The 7,524-nt window shown below is 66.7% G+C and overlaps 1 protein-coding gene across 1 annotated transcript in view; it reads right to left on the bottom strand.

The window, feature by feature from the left end:
• Positions 1 to 5,711, bottom strand: part of KCNJ4 (potassium channel, inwardly rectifying subfamily J, member 4) — an 8,157-nt gene extending 2,446 nt beyond the window's left edge. Inside the window, exon 1 of the mRNA XM_004675662.2 lies at positions 5,568 to 5,711. The gene's annotated coding sequence lies outside the window, so the exon portion shown is untranslated. The remainder of the gene's footprint in view (positions 1 to 5,567) is intronic.
• Positions 5,712 to 7,524: the final 1,813 nt, after the last annotated feature.

Here is a 7,524-nt window from a genome sequence, read left to right as displayed (position 1 = left end):
TGAGGGGGCTGTGATGCTTCTGCCCTCACCTCCCTGGGTTCAGCCTCTGCCCTCTGGGGTTTTTTGGACCCGGCAGGCTCCTGTGCTGTCCACCACAGCCACTGCTGGCCACCTGTGGCTCTTTGCATTTACTTAAAATTAAAGAAACGCTGGCCTCGGCTCCCCGGGCACACTAGCCACATTTCAAGGGCTCAGTAGCCACACAAGACTCGTGGCCACCAGGCTGGACACGTCCGTCATCACAGAACATTCGACTGGAGCGCGAGGTCCACCTCGCCTGTCCTGGGGGCCATGGTGGTAGCCCAGAGGGAAGTACGGGGAGCCCAGGGCTTGGCTTCCATGAGGGGTCACGGTCCCCAGGGCACAGGTGAGAGCCAGCCTCAGAGAAGGGAAGTGCCCGCCGGTGGGGTCCAACCAGGTGTGTCTAAGGCTTCAGCCCCAGGTGCTGTCACAGGGTGAGTTCCCAGGGCGGAGGCCCAGAGTGGGGGGGACCGACGCTCACCCTGGACAGCTGTGTCACCTGGGACAACTCATGTCTCCTCGCCAAGCCTCAGTTTGTCATGTGTACCACGGGATGGAACCCCGACCTCACAGAACCCAAGGAGACGGTGGGGCCCTGGGAGCCCAGCCGGGGCCCCCCGCCTGCCCGGGAGGGAGGGCCTTGCCTGTCAGCCCCAGCTGTGTGGGGGGCGCCCCTCACCCTCCTGGGCGGGTGGCAGGCGCCAGCTGGGCCCCGGCCCTCCCCCCCACCCCCGCTCCCGCGGCCCCAGGAGAGCTGGTGCTGGCCAAGGCCCGGCCGGCCGGGCCCACTCGCGGCCTGGGCTCCTGGGTAACGTTTTGGCCCAGAATTATATAAGGCTGGAAGTTTCTATTTTCTGTTCTATTCTTCTTCCTGATCTAATTGTGCATCTGTGGCAATGTTTATACACTTCCCCGTTCAGGACAACTCGGTTGCTGCAGCAACGGTGCGCCGACGCTGTAATTTAGAGATCAACAGCTTCTGCCTCTTCCCAGAAACTCCCTCTCGGCACCAGAGGCTCTGCTCTCCCCTCCCCCGCGGCCACCCCGCGCCCTGCGCCTGCCAGCCTGCCTCATCTCCCCTCCCCCCGGGCCGGGCACCTGGGGCCCCCCCCCGGCCTGCGCAAGTTCCAGACCGGTGCAAGTCACCGGGCTGCACCCAGCCTCAGTTTCCCCAACTGGACAGCGGGAGCTGGGGGGATGGGTGAGCCCCAGGTGAGGCCCCTGGCCGAGTCCCGGCCACACCACAGCAAGGCCGCGCCCGGGCGGCAACTCTGGGGTATGGGGCGCTGGGGGGGCTTCTCCTGCTGTGTCCCCCTTCCCCGACTCCCGTCTCCGAGGCCACCGGCATGACCGGAGGGCCAGAGCGAAGGCTCGGACTCTGGCTCCTTTCAAGCCCTGACGCCAAGGGCGCCCCTGGGTGCCCAGGGTGAGGAAGGGTGGGCAGCCCTGAGCTGGGCCCCCCGGTGCAAAGCTCCTGGAGAAGCTGGAGGTGCCATGGAAGAGGCCCTCCTCCTGGGGGCTTGGCCGGGTGGGGCAGAGGCCAGCCTGCCCCCGGAGGCCTGGGCCCGCTGACCACAGGCCTCCGGACAGAGGTAGAGGGGACCAGGCTGTGATGGAGGAGGATGCCAGGCCCGCAGGGGGCAAGGACGCTGCCCAAGGCCAACACAAACCAGAGCGTTGGGGACCCCTGGTTCACTGACTGACCCGAACCTGTGTGGCTACAAGAGGGCTCTTCATGGGGCTCCTGCCCTCTGGGGGTGAGGGGGATGATGCCCCCATGGCTCCCCATGGCTCCAGGCTGCCGCCCCTCCCCCAAAGTGACAAGGTCAGCCCCAAGGCTGCCTGGCCCCAGCCTACCGCACACCCCCTCACCTCCAGCTCTCGGCCCCGGCCCTGCCTTTTCATCACGGGCCCCCATCCCCACCAGCCCCCCATCCCCACCAGCCCACATCACAGCCTGCTGAGCACAGGCTGCCCCTCCTCTCCCCCTCCCCGCTCCCCAGCGCGTGAACCCCGAGTCTCTCCTCTGTGCTGGCCACTGGCCTGTGCAGCCCGGACTCAGCGAATGTCCACTCCTTGTGGGCTGCGTGGCGCTGCCCGACAGGTGTTCTCCAGACCTGTCCCGGCCCCCAAAGACCCTGCGGGGCATGAGCCGCTTAGCTAAGCCCTGGGCGGCACTGAGGGGACCCCTGGAGGCCCGGGGGTGAGCGCACGCCGCCGGGCCACAGAGTGACCGGGACCAGACAGGCTTGGCCTCCGGGTGAGCGACAGGGCAGAGAGGGGCGCAGGCGCTGAGAAGGCCCGGGTGTGGGTATCTCACAGGAGAGACGGGCGGCCCGTCATGTCGGGGTGAAAAGGCGCTTCGGGACGGCAGCGAACGCGCCCTGGGAGCGCCCGCGGCTCGCGCCTGGTGTCCACACTGAGGCCAGCGCAGGAGCCGTCCCCCTCGCTGGCCCTCGGGCCCTCACGCCAGGGGCTGTAAAAATTCTCTTGGGAGGCAAATGAGGAATGATGTAAAAAGTATATAAAACTAAAAAAAAAACCCGAACATTTGCACTCAGCGCACCGGGGGGTGTGAAAACCGCTGCGAGGGTCAGAGCAGAGAAAGGAGGCAAAGTGCAGGCCAGCAGCGCCCCAAGAACGCCAAACTCGCGAACACCGGCTCTTACGGTCCTGGCCCTCGGCATCGGGGAGCTGTTGTCTGGCTCTGAGCGCCTGCTCCGTGGCCTTTGGTGCCAGCGGCCCGGCCCGACTGCCAGGGGGAGCGAGCTAGGCTGAAGAGAAAGCAGCACCTTCCTGGCTCACCGGCGGGGCAGGGAACCCTGAAAATCTCCGGACAATGTCTTCAGTTACACTGAAGCTATTACTTATGTTCTGCAAGTTGTAATAAAATATCGGCCCTCCTTGGGGGCGCAGCGGGTTAAAGCACAGCACTGAGAAGCTAAAGCCGCTTCCGCATGAGTTCGATTCCCGCCTGCCCCGGAGGTGACCACATGGCGCGGCAGACCTCTCCTGACCCGCCCGCTGCTCCCCTCAGCAGTGGACTTTGTCTGCCTGTTCTGCTCCCCACTCTGTCTCTGGTGAAGCCTCTCGCTGCCCCTGAGCCTCTGGCCTATACCCCAGTTCTGTATGTACAAATAAATAAATCTTTAAAAAAAATTGTAATAAAATATAACTTATTAAAAAAATTCTCTTGGGAACTGATGGGGACCGGGCTGCCGGCTCCTTTCTAAACGAGCGAATCTTTTCTCCGCCGGGGAGGGCTGAGCAGCGGTGCCGGCCACTGCTGTCTCCTTCAGCTGCTACTGTGCGGTGAACACTCACTCCGCCTGGAGGCCCTGGTCCAGACCTCAGTGGACACCGGGGCACGGAGGCCGCGGTGCCTGCGGCGTGGTGGTGACGCCCGGGAGGGCGGGAGAAGCTGACCGGGGACATCACCCCACCCCGTCCCGAAGAGTTTGGGGGCCGGGCCTGGCCTGCCGAGGCCCCTGAGTGGCCCCTCTTATTCTGGGACGTGAAACGCCCCGGCTCACCCACAGCTTAAAGCCGCCAGGGCCGCAGCCCCCGGGCCTGGGGGGCCCCGGTAGGCCCCTCGGGAAGTCTCCCGCTCGCACCCCGCCAGCTCTGGGCGGCCTGGAAGAGGCTGTGGGAGTCTTGCCGCCCCCCGTGCGGGCTCCTGAGGAGCCCAGGAGGCAGGAGAGGGCGCTGACGCCCACATGGGGGCACTTTAAGCTGCCGCTGTGTTGAGGTGGTGACTTGACCAAGGTCACACAGCTGTCTGGCCACACTCAGGGGAGGAAGGTTCTGGAAAGTCGGCCCTGTGCCAGGCACCGCCTAGTCTCTCTCACTCAGGCATCGCTGCACCCCTTGTTTACTTCACAAGCAGGGTTATTATTTCTCTTTCCAGCTGAGGACTCGGCTGGGGATGGGGGAGGATGGAGAAGGGGAGTCACGTCGCGGAAGTGGCAAAGCCGGGTGGACTGGGGCTGGGAGCGGGGGGCTGGCTGGTTCCAGGTGCCTGCTCATCCTGGTCCCCAAACTCTGGTCTCGGTCTCTTCACCCCCCCACAATGTCCACCAGAAGCCCTCTGGCCTCTCCCAGCCCTCCAGGCCTGGCTTGCGCCTCCTCTGCTCTGGGGAGTCCTCCCTGGCTTCCCTGCCAGCTGCTCTGCACTCTGGCCAGCACTGTCCACACTGCTCGGCTTTTAAATTATTTTTTAAAGACTTATTTATGCATACAAGTCTGGGGCACAGGCCAGAGGTGCGGGGGTGGTGAGAAGAGTCACCAGACGGGGGGTGAGCACAGGCAGATAGACCGAAGCACACTGCTGAGGGGCAGCGGGGAGGCAGGAGCCGTCTGCTGCGCCCTGGGGGTCCCTCCCTGGCCGGCGCTGCAGGGGCTGCGGCCAGCTTCACAGTGCTGCGCTGTGACCCCTGCGCCACCAGGGAGGGCGACCGCTCGGCGGCTTTGCAAGCGCATGGATGTAACCTGCTGGTTCTCAGCCTCAGCTCTGCCGGCTCCCAGCATCTCCCTTTGGGCCTCAGTTTCCTCATTTGCTAATGGAGCCTCACGGCTGAGTCCCACCTGCCAGCCCTCTGGTGAGCAGACACATCCCCCCGACACCACGCAAACATGGCGGAGGCAGGGAGGGCGCAGGGAAAGGCAGAGACGCCGGCCGCCAGCCAGGAGCACGTGCAGACGGGAGGGGCTCCAGCAGGCAGGGGCAGCAGCTTGCCCACGTCTCACGGCCCGAGCGGTAGCGCCAGGAATCCCGGGCCTGTGCTGCTTCTCTCTCTTTGCAGAACACCTGGCTCTGGCGGGAGAGCTGGAGGACGCTGGACAAGGCTCCCAGCACGGGCTCGGGGGTGCCCCTGGGTCTCGCACCCCACCCAATGCCTGACCCCTCCTGGGCCTGGAGGGCAGGCGACTGGCTTGACCAGGGCAGTGGGGCCTAGAGGCCCAGCACAGCCAGGAAGGGAAAGGGGCCCAGGAGGTGGGCGACTGCCCCAGCGCCGGAGAGGGACGCCAGGGGCACCTTTGGCCCGGCCCCTGTCTCGGGGGAGCACAGAGCCTGCCCTGCTGCAGCTCCAACGGAGGCCTCGGGCCTGGTGTGCGCCTGTCCCTGGGGGTCCTTCAGCCCTAGCGCAGCCGCCCATCCTCTCCAGGAGCCGCCGACGCCCGCAACCGCCCCGGCCCGCGGCGTGGCTTCCCGTGCGGTCTCAGCAGCCCGCCGGCCTGAGTGACCTTGGGGCAGTTCCTTAGCCTCTCTGGTCCCTGCCCGCTTCATCTTGTGGTGGGACTAATAATAGTGTTTCCTGACAAGGACGGTAACAAGGAGCAGGGCGATGGCGCCCAGCTGAGTTCGTGATCAATACGGTCTCCTCCCCTGCGTCTCAGAAGCGGCGGCCAGAGCCCCCCGGGGGCCTCGGGCACCAGCACGAGGGAGCAGCGCCCTCAGACGCCCGCAGAGCTGCCCGGAAGCGGCCTGGCGCCGCGGCAGCCCCTTGGGTGCCCGCCTTCCCTGCCGAGGAACGGACAAGGCCTACCTTCAGGGTGGTCCTGAGGTCAGGGTGCAGGGCCAACTGTCACAAGGTGCAGGCCGCAGAGCGCTGCTCCCCCCACACCTCCTCTGGACCCTGCAGCCCCTCCCCCACGTGCAACGTGTGACGGTGCAGTCTCCTCTGGCTCTGAGGCTGCACTTCCTCTGTGCAGACACCGGTCTGAGTGCTCTCTGGTGATCAATTCCTGCCATCCGCACCGTGACCTCAGGCTAAGGAAACCCGGCACAGAGAGGGTCAGCCATTTGCCCAAGGTCACACAGCTCATGGCACAGAACCAGGCCATGGGCCTGAGCACACTCGAGACACCTAGCTCTCCTGCCTGAGGAAGCGCCGTCACCCCGAATATCATCTATCACCCCCCAGTAACTACCCAGCCGCTACGCGCCAGCTTCCGCAAAGCCAGCCTAGTGGGGAGCGGGCCAGAGAGCGCGTTGGAGCCAGGAAGCGGCCCTGTCCAGGTCTAGCCAGCGATTTGGGGCTCCAGAGGGCTCAGAGCAGGTGGGGTGCGCTGGCTTCGCACCCACCTTGGCCCCCAGCAGTCCGCCAGCTGGGGAGGGCTCAGAAGCCGCCCAGCTGTGCAGGCAGGCCTGGCAGGGCCCCGCGGCGGGGGCTGGCGGTGGGGGCGCGCCCCGAGCCCGCGCGCCCCATCTAAGCCCAGAGAGCCCCACCAGGGCTGCCCCGAACACCCGTGACCCTCCCCTACAGGGATTGAGGTGAGCGGTCTCTGGGGGTTCTCCTTTCCAGAAGCCCTGGCCCCCTCCTCCAAGGGCGGTTGATCCCCCACAGCCTGGCTGTGGTTTCGAGGGGTGCCGGTGGCTCCTGCCCTCGTCACTCAGTCACTGGCCCCCCACGCCGGCCGTGGTCAGACACAGGCGGCCGCCGCGCCACTGACGGCTGGGCGGGGTGATGCGTGCTCGGGACACGCGCCACGGGCAGCGGACACCCAGGGCGGCCGCTGGAAGCCCAAGCGCAGCCTGGCGCGAGGGCAGGGCGCGGTCTGGCGCCGTGGGGCTTCCTGAAGGCTCCTCGGAGAAGCGACACTTACCCCAGACCTGCGTGCTAAGTGGCAGACGAGGTCAGTTGGAGGCCTGTGTGAAAGGTGAGGGCCTGGCACAGGGAGAGCCCGCAGCGACGCCAGGCAGGACGGGCAGAGGGGCGGGAGGCCCCGGGGGGGGCGTGCGCGGGTGGGGAGGGTTTGGGGTTTCGCCCTGCTGGCCACAGGGGCCAGGCAGACAGGCAGGTGGGTGTGCACGGATGGTTTTGACATTCTCACGTGTCCTCCTGAAGACGAACAGCAAGGATGAAGCTCTGGGCACCAGGCTCCAGACACAAGACCTCCCACCCGGTCCCTGGCCCGGGTCCAGCCTGCGGGCTCACCGTCCGAGGGGGCACCCCGGGGACGAGCCGCGCTGGACAGGAGGCCGGGAGGGAGCGACTGCTGCCCCGAGGCGGCGGCACTGGTGTGGGGGGCGGGCAGACGCCAGGCTCAAAAGATGCAGGAGGCCCTGCCTCGGCGTGGCCGGAGGGTTCCGGAAACTGCAAGAGGACGTCACCGGGAAAGCAGCCCTGCGGGCCCCGGCGTGGCCAGGAGGCTCTGCCCCACCAACGCTCCAATGACTCGAGGGCTGCTGCAGACAGGCTCGGACAGGCTCCGGGCCAAGGGCCGGCATGGTGGGGGGCGGTGTGGGGCTGGGGGCACAGCGGGCCCTGAGGGGAGCAGGCTGGGGCGAAGCCCTGGCGGGATGTCACACGCAGCACCTCGGGTCCCAGCGCCCCGGCCAGTGTGTGACTGTTAGCGTGGACGGGGCCGCCGGGCAGGAGTGCCAGTGACCTGGGGACACAGCTCCCAGCAGGACAGGAGGAGGGGACCAGGCAGGGGGCCAGGACAGGGGGGGGACACGCAGGGGCCAGGACAGGAGGGGACACGCAGGGGCCAGGACAG

Source organism: Condylura cristata, unplaced genomic scaffold, assembly GCF_000260355.1.
Source record: "Condylura cristata isolate star-nosed mole 26May11 unplaced genomic scaffold, ConCri1.0 scaffold00004, whole genome shotgun sequence".
In the NCBI taxonomy this organism is placed as follows: domain Eukaryota; kingdom Metazoa; phylum Chordata; class Mammalia; order Eulipotyphla; family Talpidae; genus Condylura; species Condylura cristata.
This window is presented reverse-complemented; position numbering and strand designations above follow the sequence as displayed.